We start from the raw sequence: 24,120 nt of genomic DNA on the forward strand, positions 1-24,120 counted from the left end.
ACGGCTACTTTTTTTACCGTTTTTCTTTTCTTTCTTACCTTTCTTTTATTCTTTCTTTCTCATCTTTCTTTCTTACGTTTCTTTTCTTCTTTTCTTTCTTTTCTTTCTCACCTTTCTTTTTCTTCTTTTCTTTCTTGAATCTTCTCTATTCTTTTTTTCTTTCTCTCTATTCTTTTCTTTCTTTCTTTCTATCTTTTCTTTCTTTCTCACAAAGACTCGAGAGAAAAGATTAAAGATTAAAGTTTTAAACTAACAAGTTTAAAAACTCTCTCTCCTTTCCTCTCCCTCTCTCTTCCCTCCCCCCAAGGGCCAACCCTAAACCCCAAAGCACTCTCCCTTTCTATAAAATCTCCCCTCCTCCACCATTTCATTCATCCTTTCAAGTTCTCCACCCCTCCTACTCCACTCAAGCTCTCCATCCTTTCTACTCTCTCAAGCTCTCTCCTCGAGTCCTCCCTTAACCTCTCAACCCTTCCAACCTCCTCCATCAAGCTATAGCCTCTCTCTACTCCCTCAAGCTCTCTGCTCCTTCAAGCTCTCTACTCTTTCCACTCCTTTCTTTAATCATCTCACCCTCCACCCGTGACCCTCTAGGCTCTCTCTATACATCATCAATGGCACCCCCTCTCCATGAGGCTTTTCGCTTGCATTGTGCCTACTTCAAATGAGTAAAGGAGAAATCCAACACTTGCAAGTGGCAATGCAAGTGTTGCCCAAAGGTCCAAATCTCATCCGTCACTCGCCTTCTCATCCACCTTTGCAAATTAGGAGGGGAAGCCACACCATGCCCCGATATTCCCGACGATGTCTATGAAGATTGTCGTCGGAAATACTTACCATTGAAGCGACGCAAAGGCCTTTCAAGGGCAAGTGAGGAGATGATCTCTCCCAATCATGAGGTCTCGGATGCAGAAGACGATCCATCTCCAACTGTCTCGGTTTCCTCCGTTGGAGGGGCCTCTTCTATCCCATCTAGAAAAAGCCATTCGAGTGGTGCACCTATGCCCAAGAGACAAGCCACTCTTGCCCAACCAATGGGGCAAGTTTCCGGTCTTCTCTCCTTTCTCAAGGAGAGACAAAAGCAAGCAAAAATAGAGATTGCACGGACCATAATTAAGTGCAATCTCTCTTTCCATATTCTCAAAGTGGATCGATGGAAGCGGATGGTGAAAGCCATTGCTTCCATCCGAGGGATGGTACGGCGTCACGTACAATGACATGCGTACCAAGAAACTCGATGAGAAGAGAGAGAGGATTGATAAGTCCCTTGAGCCCGTTGTCGTGATGTTATGAGGACACTGTGAAAAAGTATGAAATGCATCATCATTCGACTTCTCTATTGATCTAGAGAGTCAATGTGACCGGAGCCATTAGTACTAGTGTGAGTTGCATGGATTATCCGAAAATACTATATTTTTTTATAATTTTAGTCTATTTTTTATATTATTTATTGTAAAAATCCGAAAAAGTTAGAAAAAACTTCTAGATTAGGATAGCATGCGAAAAAGCTAATTGCTTTTTCAGCCAGTTAGGGGATTTTCACAAAAAAGACAGATTGACGAAATCGCACGTGTCGCGATCGCTGTAACCGGTTAGGGGATTTTCACAAAAAAGACAGATTGACGAAATCGCCCGCGTTGCGATCGCTATAAATAGGCTGAAAATTGCAGATTGAACTGAAGAAAGGAGTGATCTGGGAGATTCGTGACCAAGCGTCCTGGGGGTTTTACCCCCCCTTTCGGAGCCAATGGAGCCATCAAATTCGGGTTTTGGGCAGCAGAGAAAGAGCTGATTTTTCTGATCTACGTTTTTTGTCTACGAAGGAGCTCCAGGAGAACTAATGCCTGGAGATTGCTTTTGAGTAGTGCGAAGATTCCAAATTCTTTCAATACATATTGATTCAATTCATTGTGATTTGTTTTTGTCGTGTTTACCACTTGGGTATTCTCTATCTTCTCTTACATCTCCTATCTCTACTTCCTTCTACTTCTGATCCTCGGTGGATTCGACCTTTCGACAAAAACCCTCCGACACCGTGCGTGCCAGTTGGGTAAAGTATGGATGCTCTATTCTATCCGACGGATGGAGTGACCGAAAAAAAGGGGGATCATCAACATCCTCGTCTCTTGCCCACTTTGCACATACTTGCTACGAGCAGTGGATGCGGGTACAAGGAGAAGGAGAACCACGGGCTTGTTCATGTATCGGCACATACGGTGCCAGCTATCATTGAGGTAATGCTTCTAAATCCATTATTTTATAATCTCTTATTTTAACCTCCCAAATTTATTATAATTTTATCGTGTATAGTCTTCTAGGTTGGGCCGCAAAATGTGGTACAAGTTGTCATGGACAATGCCTCGAATTGTGTATCTATGGGGCGGAAACTTGAGGCCGAGTTTCCGTCCATAGTATGGACACCGTGCGCTACGCATTGTCTAGATCTTCTTATGGAAGATATAGGCAAGTTGGAGTGGGTGGCAAGGATTGTCAACAATGCTTGCACAATCGTTGGCTTTGTCAACTCCAAGGTCCAAGTTCTTGCGATATATCGCTCGTACTCGGACTTGGAGTTAAAGAAGCCCTCGAAGACTCGGTTTGTGGCCATGTGGCTTCTTCTCGAGCGTCTCTATGACATTCATAACAAGCTACAAAAAACGGTTGTGCCAGATGAGTTTAAGGAATGGCTTAAAGAGGAGTCCACATCAAGCTAAGTAGAAACAAAGACCGTTCAAAGGCTTTGCTTAAAGGAGGAATTTTGGATGGATGTGGGGCATTATCATTGACGTCACTCCCATCTACAAGGTGCTTCACATGACGGACATGGAGGGGACTACTATTGGCCTCCTCTATCATCTTATAGCGGATGCAATGGAGGAGATACAATCATCGACCATCTTGGATGGGGAGGTCTCTTCTTCATGGTTTTTTTTTTCATACTTCTTTTTAGTTTTAGAAACACTTCTTTTCAAATTTCACCTCTAAATCTCTATCATCTTACACCTACTGTAGTGATAACTTGCATCACCAAGAGAGAGAGATACCCTTCTCTTCCTCTTCCACCCACCCACCATTTTACATGTTGATACTCCAGCGTTATAACTTCTCTCCAAACAGATGGACAAACCACTAGGTGCTCCTCTTCTAGCATCACCAAAACCCCCACTCATGCCTGCCGACATAGACCTTTGCTCCCTACCCCACCGGAGTATATGCATCTACCCCCAAGCACTCGTTGTGGTACCTCTCTCTTCTGGGCCACAGAGTTTCTTATGCACCAACTTTCAGAATTTTACACTCAAGGCAATGAGATGCATCCAATGCACACTAAACCCTTTCGAGCCACAGAAGAATCGGCCGGTACCACAGACTCCTCATAACCGCTGCAATGCACTACTGAGGTTGCTTCTGCTTCTTCTAGGTTTTTAAAAATGCCACCTCAACAACCCATAGTGTTGTGACGCTGCACGTCCACCTCTACAAACCTGAGGGCGAAGTTTTTCTCCAGGATTTTGATCTCATTAGTTTATATGAAAGGAATATCCGTTTTGAAGACTCAAGGATCAAAGGAAATATCATAAGTCTTGCATCGGTAGTGCGTATTTTTTGAAGCAGATAATAAATTTTCACAAGTTTGGTGAAGGAGAAACCTCAGTAATGCTCACAAAAGTGAAGCTTGGTAGCATCATCTCTTTGATGCCTAGGAAGTTTGAAGAATAACCTATGGCCTAATTTTTATGCTGACACGTCTACATTGGAAAACCTTGTTAAAAGATGACGTACCAACGAGACAGTAGGGTTTGCGGAGAGGAACACGGAGTGAACTCGGCAAACGTGGAGAAGAGAAGAGAAGAGAGACGAAACTCTAATGAATGGAATGATGAAGTTCTGAATCATGGAGTGAATGTGATACAAGGGAACAAGGGTGCCGTAGCACAAGGAAGATGATGAAGACAGCCACGAACCACAAACCGCAATGTCCTCCTGAAGGGGTATGAGGGTAGTGGAGAGGCTGGAGAGAAGAGGTAACGGACTAAATGAATCAGTCGTGAGGAATGAATGAGAGAATGGTCTATAAATAGGCATAGTCAATCTAGAATGGTGCCCCTTTTTGGGGCTGCAAACCCTAAACGCAAAACGTAGACTGCGGGTGAAGGGTGAAGGGTTTCTTAACACCCCCCTCTTAGGCCCAAAAAGAGGAACAAGAGAAGAGTGAGGTGGATATGCAATACTATATGCTGAAGAATGCTCATGCAGCAGGTGCCACTTGGATAGTGGCCCTCGCGGGAAAATTGTTCACTTGCCCAAGCGCCCTAGTTGTAAACGCCCCGAACAACGTAGTATGCTTAACAATTATGATATTCGCTTGTTTTCGAGTTTTAATATAAAAAAGAATGAACACTTAAAGCTGAAAATGAAAATTACTCACAAAATTACAGCCATGAAAATGTAAAAGTAATGGAGACAAGATTGAGGGTTGAAGATGGGCAACCCCCCCCCCCGAAGGAATGCATTTCTGCTCAACCCAAGTCCCTTAGGGAAGAGCTCAGTTACAATCAACCTGAGAGTGAGAAGAAGTAATTCTCACTCTCACAAGATCATGCAAAGATGTACAAACACACATGCATTATCTATTATGCAATGATAAGAACTGATTTCTTTACAGTATGAGAGAAGAAAAAGGGAAATTCAGCCTTTCTCCATCGTTGATCAGCAGTACATGGATAGGGCTTGCTTCTTGTAGCTAAAATGGAAGAAAGAGCTCGAGAAGGAGGTGCTGTAATGAATTTACAGGCTTGCTGTCCTGTAAAACAGCAGTGATAGAAGAGGGAATATGGAGGAATTTGATAATGGAGAAGTGGGGGATGATGATGGGGATGGATGGGGCCAGTTTCTGGCTATCTGTGGGTGCTGTACATGAGTTTACAGCAAAGAAAAATGATGATGAATGAAGAAAAACGAGCTCTTATTTATAGGAGAGGGGAGAGCTAGTACAAAAGGGGAAAGTGGAGTAGCACAAGACAAGTGTCCAGCCACATGTCATGAGATGTGACAAGTGGTGGGACACTTGGAAACTTGTGTGACAAGTGTCTTGACACTTGTCTCTTCTCTATGGCCTTCCTTTTTGGGTTGAATACTGTCAAGAATAGAAACAACCAAATTTAGTAAGCACAGTCAGAGTACAGAACTTACTATTTTTAGAATGATATCCCTATTTTTTAGGACTAGCATTTTTAGGCTAATTCGAGGCTCCTAAATTTTAGGGACCTCCTAAAATTTAGGGATCTCCTAAAATTTAGGGACCCCCCCAATATGGGTGTCATATGAAAGCTTTTTCCGTGTACATCGCAAAAATGGTATCCGAATCTTCATGTGACTTTCCTATGCAAAGAAATGTGCATTTCAAGCTTTCAGCCCACACATGCACATTATACAAGCATTTCATGATCATGCCATCTTGTTGATTGTAACTGTTTGTTCTGGTGGATCTAGCCCACACTTCAAGGCATCAATCCTTTCTGTGTGCGAGTCTAACCCTGATATGCGTGAGTTCTAGTCACAGGCGCCCAATCGGGTCATATAGGTGGAAGTGTGAACTATCTTTTCTCTAACCCACCGCGTGGGTCCACCATAACCTGTGACCACTCATCAGTGGCCAGCTCCAATGCACTTTTCTTTATATCTAATTAGTGCAAAGGAAATAAATTTAATAAATCATTATATAGACAAATTAATGAAAAAGGATACAAATTCTATTTCTATAGAGTTGTGACAGCCCTCTGGCTTTTATTCAGCTGTCCTCAGCTGAAAAGCTTCTTGATATTGCTGTAGAATATTTGGGTAATCCTTTATGAATTTTTCATCTACCCACTGTGCATCTGTTGTGGGTAGATTCTTGAATTTTAGTAAGAATTTTCGTGTCACAAGGCCACTTCTCGTGGTTCGATCCTTGAGAAACAAAATCTTTTCAGGTTCCAAGAGTTGCTCTGTTTCTTCAACTTCTGGGGGATCTTCAGTAATGGGTTCCTTTGGTTCTGGTCCTATGTAAGGTTTTAGTAAACTTACATGAAAAGCATTGTGTATTTTCCAATGAGTAGGAAGCTCAAGTCGATAAGAAACTTCATTTATTTTCTCAATCACTTTGAAGGGTCCAAAGTATCTACTGGAGAGCTTTGGAAAAGATGAATTTTGACCAGAACCTTGTTTGAGCCTGCTTTTATCAAACTTTAGCAAGACATATTGACCTTTTTCAAAAGCCAAAGGTCTTCTTCGTTTATCTGCTTGCTTCTTTTGTCGCTCTTGCGCAACTTTGATAGTGGCTCAAACTTGATCCATTGTTGTTTTTAAATCTGAAGCAAACTCATCAGCAGCAAAAATCTTATCTTTAGTGCGAATAATTGGAGGAGGAATCACTTTACCCTGTACTATTTCATTTGGAGCTTTCCCTGTGGATGAGTGCACTGTATTGTTGTAAGCAAACTCCAATAATGGAAGATATTTCTCCCATTGTGACTTATGTTCACTAACATAAGCTTTCAACATATCCAAAAGAGTGAGATTCATCACCTCTGTTTGGCCGTCAGTTTGAGGATGAAAAGCTGAGGAGAACTTTAAAGTGGTTCCCAAATTCTCAAATAAAGCACGCCAAAAGTTACTTGTGAATTTGGAATCTCTATCTGAAATGATCTCAGAAGGCATACCATGTAATCTGAAGATATGTTGAATGAAAAGTCTTGCAGCTTGTGCGGATTTCAATGTTTTATGACATGGAATAAAATGTGATTGTTTGCTGAATCTATCAATTATGACCCAAATCATATCATGACCTTGAGGTGTTCTTGGAATACCTGAGATGAAATCCATTGTGATAGATTCCCATGGATCTTTGGGCACTGGAAGAGGTTGCAACAATCCTGGAATCTTCTGCCTATCATATTTGGATTTTTGGCATACCAGACAAGCCTCAATGAAGTTATGTGTATCTCTTCGTAATGTTGGCCAATAAAAGTAGCGCTCAATTGCACTTAGAGTGGCTGCCCTGCATAAGGGGGTTCATGACTTTCTTTAAGCACCTTTTGTCGAACAGGAAGAGTGACACAAAGGTGATTGTTCATGAGAAGGTAACCATCTTTGATGGAATAATCTGGATGAGAACCTCCTTGCTGTAAATTTGACCAAATTGCTTTTCTCCACATCATTTAGACGGCGGCTTTCAAAGGCTACGGCATGGCCTTCTTGATTTAGCACTGCACCAATACAATCACCGCAAGCATCTGCTTCCACCACAAATGGTTTTACCATATTTGGAATGATAAGAACAGGTCCAGAAGTAAGAGCTGTTTTCAGCCTTGTGAAGGCTGCCTTCTCTTTTTCCTTCCATTGGAAAGAGATCTTCTTCTTTGTAAGGTCATGAAGTGGAGAAGCCATATGTGCAAAATGCTTGATGAAGCGGCGGTAATAAGAACATAAGCCAAGAAACGATCGCACCTCATGTACATCACGAAGATGAGGCCATTCTTGGATTATCCTGATCTTTTCAGGATCCATCTGAATCCCTTCAGAAGAGATGACATGCCCAAGGTAATTTATTTTATGCATGAAAAATTCACTCTTTTTACCATTTACCAAGAGTTGATTTTGTTGTAGTAATTGTAGAACAATTTCCAAGTGTTGATGATGCTCCTCTTCATTCTTGCTAAAGACAAGAATATCATCAAAGAAAGTACCGACATATTGTCGATGCTCTCTAAAGATGCGCTCCATCATTCGATTAAAGGTGGCTGGTGCATTGGTTAATCCGAAAGGAACCACCAAGAATTCATAAAGACCGTATGAAGTGCGGAAAGCAGTTTTGTGTACATCTTGTAGTATTACCCTAATTTGATGATAACCACTCTTTAGATCAATGCGACTGAAAACCTTTGAGCCTCCTAGACGATCCAAAATGTCGTCAATTCTGGGAATAGGAAACCGATTCTTCACAGTGATTTTGTTGAGGGCTCGATAATCAATGCACATCCTGAATGTGCCATCTTTCTTTTGAACAAGAAGAACCGGTGAACAAAATGGTGAGCTACTTGGCCTAATTAGCCCACGGTTGAGTAGGTCTTCGACTTGCTTTCTGATTTCTTCTTGTTGAGGACGGCTCACACGGTATGGTGCTATATTAGGAGCAGAACTGCCTGGGATAATATCAATATGATGGTCTTCTGGCCTTTCTGGGGGAAGCTGATAAGGAAGATCTTCCGAAAAACAATCTTTATACTTTTCCAAGAGCTAAAGTTGCTCTTGGTTTTCAGCATTCATATTATCTTTTACATCAGTGACATAAAGCAGACAACATTGAACACAATCCTTAATTGCTCTAGAGACTTGCATATGGCTTACCATAGGTATGGTGTCTCCAGAAACTCCAGCTTGGATCTCGTACTTCTTGCCTTTGTTGGTGAGTTCTACCTTCTTTTTCTGAGAGAAGATGGTTGAATCTACTCTATGATTCCAGGGCATGCCAAGAATCACATCGCAACCATCAAGGTCTCCGATACAGAAGGTATCTTCGTCACTGTAGCCTTGACTCCACAGTCTTCACTGTGTCACCTTCATCAGCATTTAAAGCTTGGCGAACTTCTGCCGGAGTGTCCATCTCTTCATTCTTTAATCCAAGCTCTTTAGCTAATTGCAAGGAAATAATATTTTCATTCGCCCCAAGATCTATCAAGAATAGTGCTTGCTTACCTTGCAACTGTCCCCAAGCTTTTAATAATTTGCGCGTCTCTAGAGTGTGAGTTGTGTTTGCAACTATATCATTGATAGCATTGATTTTCACTGGCGACTTAGGCTTGTTGTCAAAAACCTTGCTTTGTCCCTTGTTTGGACATTGCTTCGCTATGTGGCCTGTTTGTCCACATTTAAAGCACTTCCCTTCTTTCATGAAGCGTTGCTTTTCTTCTTCGGAAAATTGCTTTGCTTGTGGGTATAGATTGGAGCGAAATTGAGGAGCATTAGGAGGTGCATAGGACTTCATCTTCTTTTGATTTGATGGCTGCTTTTGCCACTGTTTTTGTCCTTCATTTGGGGCTGAATACTCCTCATCATCAGCTACTCTCTTCTTATCATTCTTTTGGAATGATTTGTTGCCATTGTGCTCCATTTCCCATGTCTCAGCATGGTCAATGAGTTCCCTGAGACTAGAACAATGATAATGATTAAGAGCAGTACGAAGTTTAAAATGCAAATCTCCTTGAAACTTCCTAAGCGTTTCCGAACTGCTGATCTTCTTGAAATGTTGGACCTTCAAAAGTAGCTCCCAAAATCTCTTGGTATAGTCACCAAGTGACTCATTTTTCCTTTGCCAAAGCCGATCCCATTCCATTTTTACATCTCTTTTGAAATGAACAGGAAGAAATTAGCTTTGTATCATGCGAACAAAGGACCGCCATGATTTTGGGGCAGCATGATCATATTCCAACCCCGTCCACCAAGTATGGGCTAAGTCAGTTAAATGTAAAGCTGCAAACTTAATCTTTTTTTTTTCTTTATACTTGTCACGACCATACAAAATTTGAAATTGACGAATAAACTTCAGAAGAAGATCAGGATTTCGGGAACCATCATACATACTGAACTTGATCTTCTTTTCAAGTTGAGATAGTGACTTAGTCTTCTTCTTCTTCTTATGCCTTCGTCCATGCTCGGATCTTGAGGTTGAAGATTATGAAGTTCTTGATGGGGATGAAGATGAAGATGAGGGTGAAGAATGTCGACGCCTTTGACGATGATGAGGTCTTCCACGAGAAGGGTGTGACTCTTCGTTACTAGAAGAGGATCCATTAGAATAGGCGCCAGATGACTTTGAAGAAGAGGATGAGCTTCGACGCAATCTCTTTCTTTGTCTTGAAGTAGAATGGGACTGCCTCTTAGAAGTAGTTGGACTTCTTGATCGGCTCCTTTCATTGGTATGGCTTTGTCTCCTTGAAGTAGATGGGCTTTTTTCCTTGAATTCTTTGGGATTCTCAACTTTTTCTAGTTTGAGAAGTTGCTCACAAATTTGCTGATTCTCCTCTCTAAGACTTTGAATGGCTTGAAGGATAGCACTTGATTGATCCATTGAGACTAAAGAAAAAAATATGCTCAAGCACTCAATGCAAGGGCTGAAAACAAACAAACTTATAGTTGTAAGCACTACCAGTGTTGGGGGTGAGGACCAAGCCAAAGCTCTGATACCACTGTAAACGCCCCGAACAACGTAGTATGCTTAACAATTATGATATTCGCTTGTTTTCGAGTTTTAATATAAAAGAGAATGAACACTTAAAGCTGAAAATGAAAATTACTCACAAAATTACAGCCATGAAAATGTAAAAGTAATGGAGACAAGATTGAGGGTTGAAGATGGGCAATCCCCCCCCGAAGGAATGCATTTCTGCTCAACCCAAGTCCCTTAGGGAAGAGCTCAGTTACAATCAACCTGAGAGTGAGAAGAAGTAATTCTCACTCTCACAAGATCATGCAAAGATGTACAAACACACATGCATTATCTATTATGCAATGATAAGAACTGATTTCTTTACAGTATGAGAGAAGAAAAAGGGAAATTCAGCCTTTCTCCATCGTTGATCAGCAGTACATGGATAGGGCTTGCTTCTTGTAGCTAAAATGGAAGAAAGAGCTCGAGAAGGAGGTGCTGTAATGAATTTACAGGCTTGCTGTCCTGTAAAACAGCAGTGATAGAAGAGGGAATATGGAGGAATTTGATAATGGAGAAGTGGGGGATGATGATGGGGATGGATGGGGCCAGTTTCTGGCTATCTGTGGGTGCTGTACATGAGTTTACAGCAAAGAAAAATGATGATGAATGAAGAAAAACGAGCTCTTATTTATAGGAGAGGGGAGAGCTAGTACAAAAGGGGAAAGTGGAGTAGCACAAGACAAGTGTCCAGCCACATGTCATGAGATGTGACAAGTGGTGGGACACTTGGAAACTTGTGTGACAAGTGTCTTGACACTTGTCTCTTCTCTATGGCCTTCCTTTTTGGGTTGAATACTGTCAAGAATAGAAACAACCAAATTTAGTAAGCACAGTCAGAGTACAGAACTTACTATTTTTAGAATGATATCCCTATTTTTTAGGACTAGCATTTTTAGGCTAATTCGAGGCTCCTAAATTTTAGGGACCTCCTAAAATTTAGGGATCTCCTAAAATTTAGGGACCCCCCCAATATGGGTGTCATATGAAAGCTTTTTCCGTGTACATCGCAAAAATGGTATCCGAATCTTCATGTGACTTTCCTATGCAAAGAAATGTGCATTTCAAGCTTTCAGCCCACACATGCACATTATACAAGCATTTCATGATCATGCCATCTTGTTGATTGTAACTGTTTGTTCTGGTGGATCTAGCCCACACTTCAAGGCATCAATCCTTTCTGTGTGCGAGTCTAACCCTGATATGCGTGAGTTCTAGTCACAGGCGCCCAATCGGGTCATATAGGTGGAAGTGTGAACTATCTTTTCTCTAACCCACCGCGTGGGTCCACCATAACCTGTGACCACTCATCAGTGGCCAGCTCCAATGCACTTTTCTTTATATCTAATTAGTGCAAAGGAAATAAATTTAATAAATCATTATATAGACAAATTAATGAAAAAGGATACAAATTCTATTTCTATAGGTGGCTCCATGCTGACCAAGGGACGAAGGCAAGAAGAAGAGGAGGAAGAAGATGTAGAGGATCTCGAAGATCCAAGATTTCCACCGGAAAGGGAACCGGCAGTAAAGACCAGTAGACAGAGTGAACTAGAGAACCCGAAATACAACCTCGAGAGAGAAGCCACTAGCTCTGTGCATCCATGCTGGAAGAAATACGAAGGCCTCATCACCAAGTCGCGGCTGAACCTTCAAGGTCCCGATCTAGGTGGTACCTGAAGATCCTGGGTATCAGTAGAAGAGATGATTGGTCGAAGACAGCCACCCCAAGAAAGGAGAGGATGGGTGAAGAACATGTGGAGTAGGTTCCCCCTCTGCGATGGGAGGTGGAGGGGCCCCCGTTCAAGTCGAAGAAGAAGTAGATGCCTCTCTGAGGGCAAAGAAATAACATCCCCCTCTAAATCCCCCTCTGAAGTAGATAGGGAATCCAAAAACTCATGGATCATGGACTCTGAAATGTCTGATGATGAAGGAAGTGTTGCCGGTTGTGCTGAAGAAGATATCTAGGGTGCCGAAGAGCTCCCAAAGGTAGCCTCTCGAAGCTGAGTAGTCGAGGGTGGGAAAGGGTGGGGCTCAGAATGAGCAAGAGGTGGGCAACAATCGATGTCTCTTAGTGGAGCGAACTGGGTTGCCGAAGAAGAGGAAGGAGTCAAGCAGCCACTGTCTCTCGAAGGAGCGGACTGACAAGGAGAAGATATCAAACAATCACTATCTCTCAATGGAGTGGACTACAGAACCGCGGGCCATGGTAGCCACTGTACCCAAAAATAGATGGGAGAAGACTGTCCCGCTGACATTGGGACGATCTCTAGTAGGTCGTAGCGTCAATCGATCCTCCATGTGCTCGAAAGGACTTAGTGCGTATCGGATGCGTCTTATTGCCTTGAGCATAGTACTCTGATAGCCGATGCAGAACGACCTCTGTGGCCCAAAAAGGAGAGGTGACACAAGGAGTGTCTGGTGGAAGACGCATATACTCCGAGGAAATGGGAAGCAAAGGTCGAAGTCGGTAAGCATCGGTGGTGTGTCCGATGATGCCACAGTAGGAGCACCCAATAGTCTGGTCATCTATTGGTAAAGAAGCCATGGATACCAGTGTGCCTTGCTGAAGAAGAAAGAGGTCAGCCACCATGAACCACGAACCGCAATGTCCGCCTCAAGGGGTATGAGGGCAATGTGAAGTATGAACTGCAATGTCCGTCTCAAGGGATGGAAGGGTAGTGGAAGGACTGAAAGTGAGCTACCAGTGGGAGGAGGATGTGACCAGCAGTAACAAACTGCAACCAATAGCAAGAGAGAGAAAGACCAAAAACACAAGCAGGACAGCCTGCAGGAGAGAGAAAGACTAAAAACGTAGACAACAGAACTATGATGATGGGGCAGATTGTACGGAGCAGGTCTGCATAGGAACAGCAGTTGCCTAGCTGGAATCAACTTCAAACTGTGTGAAAAAGGCTAAAAATTAAGCGCCAACTGATTGAGACAACAATGGACAGCTTCGACTGAGGGTTGGAAATCAGGCGCCAACTGATGGAGACAACAATGGACAGCTTCGACAAAGATATCCTCCGCAAACGGGGTGTGGGCAACAAGCTGAAACACTTGAAATCTGCAAAAATGAGATGATGAAGCAGAAAAAGTGAAGTGGATGTTGAACCCGCCACCGGTCTTTGCCTTCACTGGAATGGAGAATCTTTGCTGCTAGGTGAGCAGATCAGCTCTAATACCATGTCAAAAGATGGCGTACTAGCGAGACAGTAGGGTTTGCGGGGAGAAACACAGAGTGAACTCGACAAACATGAAGAAGAGAAGAGAAGAGAGATGAAACTCTAATGAATGGAATGATGAAGTTCTGAATCATGGAGTGAATGTGATACAAGGGAACAAGGGTGCCGTAGCACAAGGAAGATGATGAAAACAGCCACGAACCACGAACCGCAATGTCCTCCTAAAGGGGTGTGAGGGTAGTGGAGAGGCTGGAGAGAAAAGGTGACGCACCGAATGAATCAGCCATGAGGAATGAATGAGAGAGTAACCTATAAATAGGCACAGTCAGTCTAGTATGGCACCTCTTTTTGGGGCTGCAAACCCTAAACGCAAAAAGCAGACTGTGGGTGAAGGGTTTCTCAATCAATCATACTTATGGTGAATGAAAAGTTCTGTGAAAATGTGCCTGCATGGAGGGTGCTTTCATGACAAGAAAGAAAAATTTGAGCTTTTCTTCAATTGGATCCTTGCCTTGAAAGACCAAGAAACAGGGCTGAGCTTGGCCAAGAAAACAAACTACTTACTGACCATAATTCATTGTTTTCAGAGCTTAGAGGATGAGATGGTTTGAGGTCATGTTCTACGACATGTCTCTTTGCAATTATGGCATTACCTTTCTTCTGGTCGGCTTCAGATTGAGCTCTCTCTCCATTTCGAGACGATTGAGCATTGGAAGAAAATAATAAAGGAGCACCTTTGAACCTGAGTTGGCTGTATTGTTAAGGATTAGTGAAAGAGCTAATTGGATGACCTCCTAATGAGACATCATGGCTATAATGGATTGGGTTAGACGTCATCAGCTGGTGCAGTTGCCGTTGGCTATGTTTGCTATCATGCTGTCAAGGCTCGTCTGGCATATCCACACAGACAAACCATGATGATGACCACCACGACGAAGATAGAAGACAAAGAACTCGGGAATGGGAATCGTTACCAGACCGCATTTTGAATTTGGGACAAAGACACACCACAAGCAAAGGAGACGTCTGCTGCTGCTTCTTCTCGAGGTCGTGCTGTGGTTTTCCTGTCATTGTGACGTTTCAATCGCTATGGGGAGAGTGGGAGCGCGAGAGAGCAAGAGCACGAATTCAAACGACAAGGAGACTAACACGACAAGCTACTCCAGGAGATAGAAGGCGATGAACACAGCCAACTGGTTCTTCTTATACAAGTGCCACACATGGCAGCCAACCTATCATCAATCATAGGCCAGTTTCCAAACCATATTTGCGTGTGACCTTGTCTGCCTTGGAGGCATCCTTTGAGGATGTTTCCATGCCTTCTTCTTGCTGAGTAACAGTGCAGAAGACCCGGCCACGATGGCGGCTTGTGTTGTGTGAATAAGCATAACTGATGAGATTGTCGATAAGGATGGGGCAGCCTTAGAAGAAGAAGCTAGCCGAGAGAACTGCGCCGCTGGACATATCAACGCAATGGTGAAGGTGGTAAAATATTTGAAGATAATGGCGGCCTAATTTGACGGATGCTATGGCAAAAATTGGGGAAGTAAAACAGAGTGTCTAGAACGCACGAGATAGTAATTATTGCAAGATTCTCAGAAAAGCGTTTGAATTAACGCTTAGTAGAAGCTTTAAAGGCTTTTTTGGTCTTAACGTGTTTTAGCATCCTAGAAAAAGCTAAGGCTTAAAAAGTCTTTAAGTTTTTTTAAAAGCAAAAGCAAAACTCAACGTGATATAAGTGTTTGAAAATCTATATAAGGAGAGAGTGTGAAGAGCAAAGGGACCCTCCTTGATCTCTCCATGAAGAACACGTATGAGAGGCTCTTGAGTCGAGCTTAATGCTTCTCGCCTCTTCGAAGCTTTGCCAACAAGTTCGAGTTATGAGCCATCAAATCAAGGAAGAGAGGCTAGAGGTTGAGCTTGAATTCCTCGCCTCCTTGAAGATCTCGCTTCGAATTCAGGAGTGTAGGTTTAAGATGGAGCTTGTATCCCTCGCCTTCTTCAAAGTTTGCCATCGAATTCGAGAGAGAAAGGCTTGAGGATGAGCTTTAAGCCCCTCACCTACATTGAAGTTTCCATCACGAGACGTTTATGAAGATTCTTGATGCTCCTCACCTTCCTTGAAATTCTTCCATAAAATCTGATATCCCACCTTTTTCTTTTCTCTCTCAGATTGAGAATTCATCTTTGTCTTTCCCATAACTCTTGTGATCAAATTCAAAAGTCTTATGAACCTATAACTGCCTATGTTTTAAATCATGAAATTGTTTTTCTCATTCAAAATTATTTTGGATAAGTTTTATTTCGTTGAATTCTCCCATCTCAAAACGTCCCTACGGCGAGTGACTTTCACGAGCCCCCGCACGAATCCCGTGCGGCAACAGTGGTTCTACAACCCACTCCCCTGAGAGACACAGATTGTTGGATACTGTCTCCTTGGCAATCTGCTCCTTCGAGAGAAAGTGATTGTTCAACCCCTTCTATTACTTCGGCTCCACAATCTGCTCCACTGAGAGACAATAGCCTCACCTTTCCCCACCCTTGACAACTCAAGCTCAAGAGACCACCTTTGGGAATTCAACACTCCAAATACCTTCTTTGGCATGACAAGCAACACTTTCTTTGCCATCAAATGATTCGGAGTCCGTAATCCATGAGTTTTAGATTCCCTATCTCTAGAAGAAGGGAACTTCAGAGAGGGATGTACTCTCTTTGCCCTTAGAGGGGGCTTCTACTTCTTCAACTTCAAAGGGGGCCCTTGCACCTTCACCCTTAAGGGGAGCACCTACTCATCATGAAATTCATCACCCACCATTTACTCTTTTGGAATGGTTAGTCTTCAAGCAATCATTTCTCCTCCTCATACCTAGGATCTTCAAAGACCGGCCGGGGCCGTGGAGATTCAGCCACAACTTGGTGACGAGACCTTCGCATTCCTTCCAGCATGGAGTTACGGAGCTAGTGGCTTCTCTCCCAAGGTGGAGTAACATTCTATAGTTCATCCTATCTATTGTTTCTTATTACAAGTTACCTTTCAAGTGGAAATCTTGGATCTTCGGGATTCTCTTCTTCCTCATCGTATCTCTCTTTGCTCCTCTTTCTTCATTCCTTTTTGGGCCTAAGAGGGAGTATTGAGAAAGCACTTCTTCAGTTCATACATTTCATTTAGGGTTTCACATTGTCAGCCCCAAAAGGGTTGGTATTCACATTTTGGTCACTTTTTCAATGAGCACCCATACAGTGGTACGCCACATTTTGGTCACTTTTTCATTGGGTGCCCACAAAGTGGTGCGCCACCGTAGACAGCTTATGCCTATAAATAGGCACTCAGTTCATTCATTCTTCACTCCTACCACTCTCTTTAGTCATTCTTGACCACCTTCTTTGGTCACCACCACCACTTCCCTTCTCTCACCAGGCCCTTCCACTCCCCTCACACCCCTTCAGAAGAACATTGCGGATCGTGGCTCGTAGCTGCCTTCACCCTTCCTATTCTGCTTCAAGCACCTTGTTCCACAGCATCAGGCCTTGCATTTGGAGCATCTTCCACCTAGCCTCACCATCACCTACTTAGCATCAGCACCCTTCTCCTTCAGGCTCCACCTTTACCTACATTTTTCAGGTTGGAGGCCTTCTCCTTGCCTGGCGTCATCATCTCCAAGTTGGCGTCAGCATCCTATCCTTTAGCAACAATCTCCATCATCAAGCGTCAGTGATTTCATCACTCGTATATCACAGGGGCTACTGAGACCTACGTTTTTACAACCTAGCTCCTCCTCCATCACCTGGCATCACTCGTTTATCACAAGGGCAATTGGGACCTGCATTTTTCCAACCTGGCTTCTCTTCCATCACTAAGCATCACTCATGTGTCATAGAGGTTGTCGGGACCTACGTTTTTGCAACCCAACTCATCCTCCATCATTTGGCATTATCATTATCCACCTAGCATTAGCATTTGGAATACTCCCCTACATTTGATAGGTCCAACATTCTCGGATTTGCGTTTTGCTGCCCAAGTCACTCCCTAGCATCAAAGGACTGCGATTCGCTCCGTCAACAGCTGGTGATCATCTTCCACATCTCTGACGGCATCAGAGGATTGCAATCCACTCCCTCGAGAGCTCTTTCACCTTCCAGTGATTACTTCGATGGCCCACTACTCAAAGAACTATGTTTCACTCCCTTCACTTTGCAGATTCCCCATAAGTACTGCCATCTAATTCAAACAAGACAATGCAGTTATCTTAGAGCTTCAAATCCACTGTATCAGCTTTTCTTCTCATAGCATGATTCAATGCATCATCACCAAGTTCTTCTTGTGTTTCTGATTTTCTCTCTCAGTGTTTGCCATACACACTCTATGTTACTCCCCACAAACCCTACTATCTCTCTGCACAATCGCTAATTTTGACATGGTATCAAGAATAACTGTTATTTTTGACACCCCATTAGCAAACACCCAAACTTTTGGTTGTATCCACATCTATAAATAGAGAGGCTGTCCAACCACTTGGTTAATCCTATTCTACAAATACTGACATTGGATCAGCTAGCACCATCATCCACTGTAGCCTATACCCCTCCACCGGCGGACACCTCAGTTTGTGGTCCAGCAATCCATCACCCAACTGCCAGGCGACCTTTCCAAACAGCCCTACTGCTATGTTTGCTGCACGCACTTCACTAGCAGCCTGTTCACATCCCTCTGCAGTCACCATCCATTCAGGCTGTGTTTCTACCTATTTTGGGTAGCACGACTGCTGATGTCAGCATTTGCATGATCATGAGCACTTCCAAAGGCAGCACAGGGCTGCTTCTTCAGCACACTGCAGTCACCTGCATCACAAAGACCATCTTCAGCCTGCTAGCCATCTTCCACAGCTGTTCCAGTTTGTGTTTCTCAGCTGCCACCTGGTGTTTTCACACCTATGCAGGCTGCCCTGCTGGCATTGCCATTGATCAGCCTGATTTGGAAAGTTTCCTCAATATGATCTGCATTTGCAGCCGCTGATTGCATAGAGAGGCTGCCTGCCGCAATTCGATATCCATTCACAGTAAGTCACACTCTCTAGTTCATCTCTGTCCTGATCCACTCAGAGACACAGAGGTTTGAGGTTATTGTATTCACTTTGCATAGTGTTTTTCAGCATTCATTCTCGTTCTTTTTGAGTTACTCTTCACCTTTGAGTTCTACTATTTATCATTGTATTTTGTTATACACGCAGTGTTTATCTTCTTTGCTTGAGTATCTGTTTATAGCAAGCAATGAGATGATTAAGACAAGATGAGGGAAAAACTCAAAGCAATGAGATTGAAGTTCTACCAAGAACTTAAACTAAACCTACAATGACCTATCCAATCACCACACCTTACCATAGCTATAGATGACCATGGCTCTGATAACGTGTTAGAAAGATGGACCAGGAGCTACACTAAGCTATGGGCGATCAAACTTACGAAAACAAAGTATGACTCTGACTAACTGGACATTGAAAATTTTTCGAAACAGCTAATCAAAATGGAAGCTTAGAGACAAGAAAGAAACTTGTGACAAATCATCTTATTGCATTAGACTTTGAGCCGAGTACACCATTGGGTTATCACTCTTCCTCTCTTTTGCTTTTTGTTTTGTGCCTATTCTCCTAAGATCTTCTCACATACATACTTGTATATATTGTGCCCTAAAGGCACCACATTTCTCAATATGCCAGCCTCCCGATAAATCTAATGAGAAGTGAACAACAAACTCTGATAGAGAAAGAAATGTCTTGAGTGTTGACTAGGTACAAGAGAGACCCAGCCAACTATTGGTGCTGAGGGGCAGCTATCAATTCTGAAGTAATTCAGCATTTGATATTTAGTATTAGCAGTCATTCAACAACCCACTAGGATAGCTTGGACTCTTGGTCCATAAAGAAATAGCCTCGCAATCAACTATGCCAAATATTGGAAGTCAGATGGTATCCCTCGGTGCTAATGACTCTGGTTGCGATGCTTTCTACTGCATATAGACTTTGGCCACTAAACTTGTAAAAGACTGGGGATAGACAGGTAGGACACTGGTTAGCATGGGAATACCCAGTTATACTAACAGGGTTTATAAGGTGTTGAGAGACCCAATTAGGGCATCAGTTATCAATAATCAAGTCTCTATTTTACCCTTCCTTCCAGCTTTCATGGCTTCCCTCCCCTTTCCTTGCGCAGGGGCCATGCTAATCTTCTCTGTATCGTTCCAATTTTATCAGATGTCTCCGAAGAGACTTCCCTTCCCTTTCTCTCTCTTTTCCTATCTTTCTCTCTCTTATGCTAGTCCTTCTCTCTCTTCTTCCTCCTCTCTCCTCTCTACAATCTCTTCCTTCTCTCCTCTCTCCTAGGTCTCCTTCATTACAGTTGGTATCAGAGCATAGGTATTTGGTCCTTTGTTCTTTCTCTTTGCTCACATCCAGTTCTATTTTACACAAAAAAAAAAAAAACTAGTTAGACAGGTACAACAGGGACAAGAGCTGTAAGAAGCAATGATGGAGTACCACATGGTGCTGGCAGCCTTTCTTGGAAATCTCACAGGAGCCATGGCCAAGTTGGAAGTTCACAGGACTTGGAGAGAGTTTTGACTACAATTTACTTTTCAAACTAAAACTTTCTTCTTCATTTTTATTCTCTCTCTCACTGTGTCTCTATTTGTGTCCACATTCATTCCTCTCTCTCTACTACCCGCAATAGCATGTTATCACGTTTGGCATTCCATAGCTACAGATCTACAGCACTCTCCAACAAGTTCAAGGAGGCTTGGAAACTCGCTGGTGTTTTTGGAAACTCTATTAGCTGCTTTGCAATTTCTCACACAGCACAGAAGTGGGATTGGTCAAATTGTAGACCTGGCAATCAAATCCGTTGTCTCTTTCTCTGTATGTGCTATCTGCAGTAGCGTGCCCACAAGAGAGACGCCATGCAAGAAATCCTCCCCAACAACAGACCAGCGACAAAAGCCTAAGTGGCTCATTAGTAGCAGCTTCCTTCCAACAACTCCCTCTCTCCTCTCTACTGTGTACCCATCACTCAAGAATCTCTCTCTATCTCTCTCTCTCTCTCTCAGTCAAACGCACCAGTGACAATTCCTTCCTTTACAATCCTCGAGTTTATCATGGTGACGAGCATGAAGAAGACTGAACCAGTGGTCCAACCAGGCCCTCGCCATCTCCCCTAGGAGTTCTCTACATAGTTCAAGCTTCTGACCTCTCAAGCATAAATTTGAGAGCTCTTGATGCATCTCCCTTTTCCCCTCGATCCAGAGTGCATCCGACATCTATTTTTTCCTCTTTTTGTTCTGTCACGACAAGCATGGATGGTCGAGGACATGGCAGTGCCGATTTCTACTTGCCTAGTTACAAATTGGGGAAAACCCTCAGCATCGGCTGCGCCCTGTTGCCCCAATTGCTACTGACTTAATGAAAACCATTTCAAAAGCCTACAACGTCCTTATTCCTAGCCAGGGTGTTGCCCTTCGGGGTCTTTTTATCATTGACAAGCAAGGCATTATTCAGCATGCTACCATCAACAATCTTGCGATCAGGCGTAGTGTGGAAGAGACCCTTAGGACCCTCCAAGCTGTTCAATACGTGCAAGACAATCCAGATGAGGTCTGTCTCATGCAGGCTGGAAATCTGGTGAGAAGACAATGAAGCTTGACACTAAGTTGAGCAAGGAGTATGTTGCTGCTATCTAAGCAGAGCATTGATGCTAATGCTAGTGCTGAAGAGATTGATGCATACATTTCTCCTACTGTGCTGACACAAGTAATCACAAACATTAATGGCATCTTTGGTCACCTGCACATCAACTCCACGAAATCGGCTCCCTGAGCAGCTGCTATGTTGAAGGACAGGATTGTGCAACACAGGAGTAAGAACTTTATCCATGGTTTTGCGAATGAAAGTAGGCAGCAATGTAGAGGGTACAGCAAGAAGAAAGGAAGGTGTGAAGCAAGCAATGCGACAATGATCCAAAACTTGCGTTGGAATCAGAATCCTCCTTGACCTTCTACAATATGATTAATATCGCAACTTCAGGTTGGCATGTTGTCTTGCAGTTCTGCAACCACCTCATGCTTTGATCCAAACATTTGGATCCTTCTTTTTTTGGCACCTATATAATCTTTGAGCTTTCCAAAAGTGTGCATGCTCTCTGGATCGAATCTTCCAGCAAGTTGATGGACACTAATTCTAATGCAATCCTCTTCATGTACTTCCTGGCTAACTATATAGTAGCAAGTTTGATCTTTCCAACCACACCAGTGTCAAGCAACCATTGAGTTGTTGTGGCCGGTCTAGCAAGCAAAGAGGCTAACTGAAGCTACTCCTGGACTGTCACCAAATAAGACACATCCTCAAGCTCAGCATGTAGATGTTGTTGCAGCCAGTAAAAGTTCAAGACTATCTTGAGCTTCTATAACTTGAACAGCAACTGATATTGCTGCTCTGGTTCCTACGGTGCCAACATCATAGTGGGATCGCTAGCAGAATAGCAATACATAGGGTATTGTATACGATGGAAGACAACCCATGTATGAGGGGATTCTTGGCATGATATAGAGGACAAATACAGCATACTGAGACAGAAGACCATGTGCACAATTTGGGGTTTTTGTGCAAATTACTGGTATTTGTAATGAAATCGATTGCTTGACCTAAGCATGTCCAGAACTCAAAAACAAAGCATTGGCTCAATTTTGATATGGGGATATGGATGCTTGACTTCCATCAAAAGATCATGTATGTGGGCAAGATTGAACTTCACATCAAATGTCATACTAATGTGATGAACAAGGCATGTCAAAGTACACACCAGACAACATATGATGGCATGCAATTGTGCATGCTTGGAATTCCAGTGTGCTATCCTGCATGTATCACAACAAGCATCCCTGTAGCTAGCCAATTCTAAATATTTTCCGATTAAAGAGGACAAGGAGGAGTATCCTTAAGTGATTTCTTCACTTTGCTGCTACATGAAGATACGGATTTCACTAGAGGATTCTTAAGCTAAGCAGCATATTTGATCATCAACAGAGGATGCTTAAAGATAGAGAACACAAACTGCAAACTGGAGCCTTAGACATGGGAGTGCATGATAGGTGTTTTGATGCTAATTGATCTATGGATGTGGTATACTTATGCCTCAGAGATTATATCATGATTGCAAAGGATATTGACACATTGAATTTTTGGCAATGACACTTATGGTGGTACTCATATGCTCATGCTGACATTGAGATGTCTATGAACTTGTCTATGTTGGCAATTATGTGCCCCTGTTTGGCAATGATGCTTATGTGCTCACGAGATGATCATGTTTGACAAGGTTATGCTCTTATTGGCAATGCATTTGGCCATGGTTTGGATCATATTGGCAACGACTTTCAACCCACAATGATTTACAGGACAACTTTCAACTCATAAATGGCATATACATGCTGTTGTAGAATTCCACAGGTGTTTACAAAGGGATTTGTGGGTTGAAGTATTTGCAAGTCCCCTAGGGTGCTCACAAGTCTCCAAAGGTCCTCATTCAGTTTGATAACTTGGTTAGACCCTACAGGGTATCGACTATTCAAAGCAAGCCTCTCACGGTCGCAAATGGGGGGGTGCTGGATTGCACAATTCAGCCACATATTTCTTATTACAGAATTTTCTGTATAAGACCTGTTATCACATACCATATGCTCTTTGCGTAGAGGGGATCGATACCTTCGACTAGAGCTAGAAAGCTCCCCGATCGGAGCTCCCATTGGAGAGTTACAGCCACTTTTGTGAGCAGTGGTCTTGCAGGACAGGCTGCAGTCCCCTTCAGTACAGCCGTTAGAAAGTTGTTCACAGTCAATTCTGAATATTTTCTGTCATAAATTTTTTTGCATAGGCTCAGAGGGAACTCTCCCCTCCGTTTTGAACCAGAAAGTTCCCCGATCAGAGCTCCCTAGCCAAAGTTATCTCAAATTTTGTGACTAGGGGTCTGTGTAGACTGCGCCCTTCAATGGCAAGGGACAAGGATAGGCTTGATGCAAGGGATGTAGAAAGGCATAAGGACTTGATGGATAAAATGCACCAACAAAGAGACAATATTATTTGCAAAAACAAATCAGTCCTGGCTCCTAGTTCCAATTCCTTTTCTCACTCTTGGCATCCCCAAATGAATACATTGAATGCTACTCTACAGCGACAAGAAGCTCTCCGAGCTGCGAGCCACAACCAACTAATTGAGCAACACAGTCAGCTCATGTCTAAGTTGGACCGAGTGATCTCAACCATCTCAGTCACCAACATGCAAACCATGGCAATCAATAACAAACTTGCAGCCCTTACGACTCAAGTTGCTCAAATGGCTACAATTAAAAGGACGGATCAGCATGATTATGAGCAGCAGCATGGGCATTCTCATGGACATTATGAGTGCCATGATCATTGGCATGGTTTGGATGTGCAAAGGCAGCATCATGTGCATACTTATGGTCAGCATGTATATGATGATTTTGCATATTTTGAGCAGCAGCATGCATCTGATGACTATGTATATTCTTATGAGCTACATTCTAGTCACAAACATGGACAACCATCTAGACAGCCTTATGTATATGGGCAACATCATGCAAATGTATACGAGTATGTACATGGGGAGCAACAGCATTATTAG

The 24,120-nt window shown here is 43.0% G+C and overlaps 1 protein-coding gene and 2 pseudogenes across 5 annotated transcripts in view; 1 reads left to right on the top strand and 2 right to left on the bottom strand.

Annotated features, from left to right (window-relative positions):
- The window catches only part of LOC148020654 (signal peptide peptidase 2-like), an 82,120-nt gene that overhangs the window by 55,448 nt on the left and 2,552 nt on the right, over positions 1-24,120 (bottom strand). The window lies entirely within an intron of this gene.
- LOC148020655 (uncharacterized) lies at positions 615-24,120 on the top strand (annotated as a pseudogene).
- On the bottom strand, positions 19,631-19,698 carry LOC148020656 (U6 spliceosomal RNA; annotated as a pseudogene).

The sequence above is a fragment of the Lygodium microphyllum genome, chromosome 18, assembly GCF_053477565.2.
Source record: "Lygodium microphyllum isolate KBCC chromosome 18, Lygodium_microphyllum_v1.1.10, whole genome shotgun sequence".
Classification (NCBI taxonomy): Eukaryota; Viridiplantae; Streptophyta; class Polypodiopsida; order Schizaeales; family Lygodiaceae; genus Lygodium; species Lygodium microphyllum.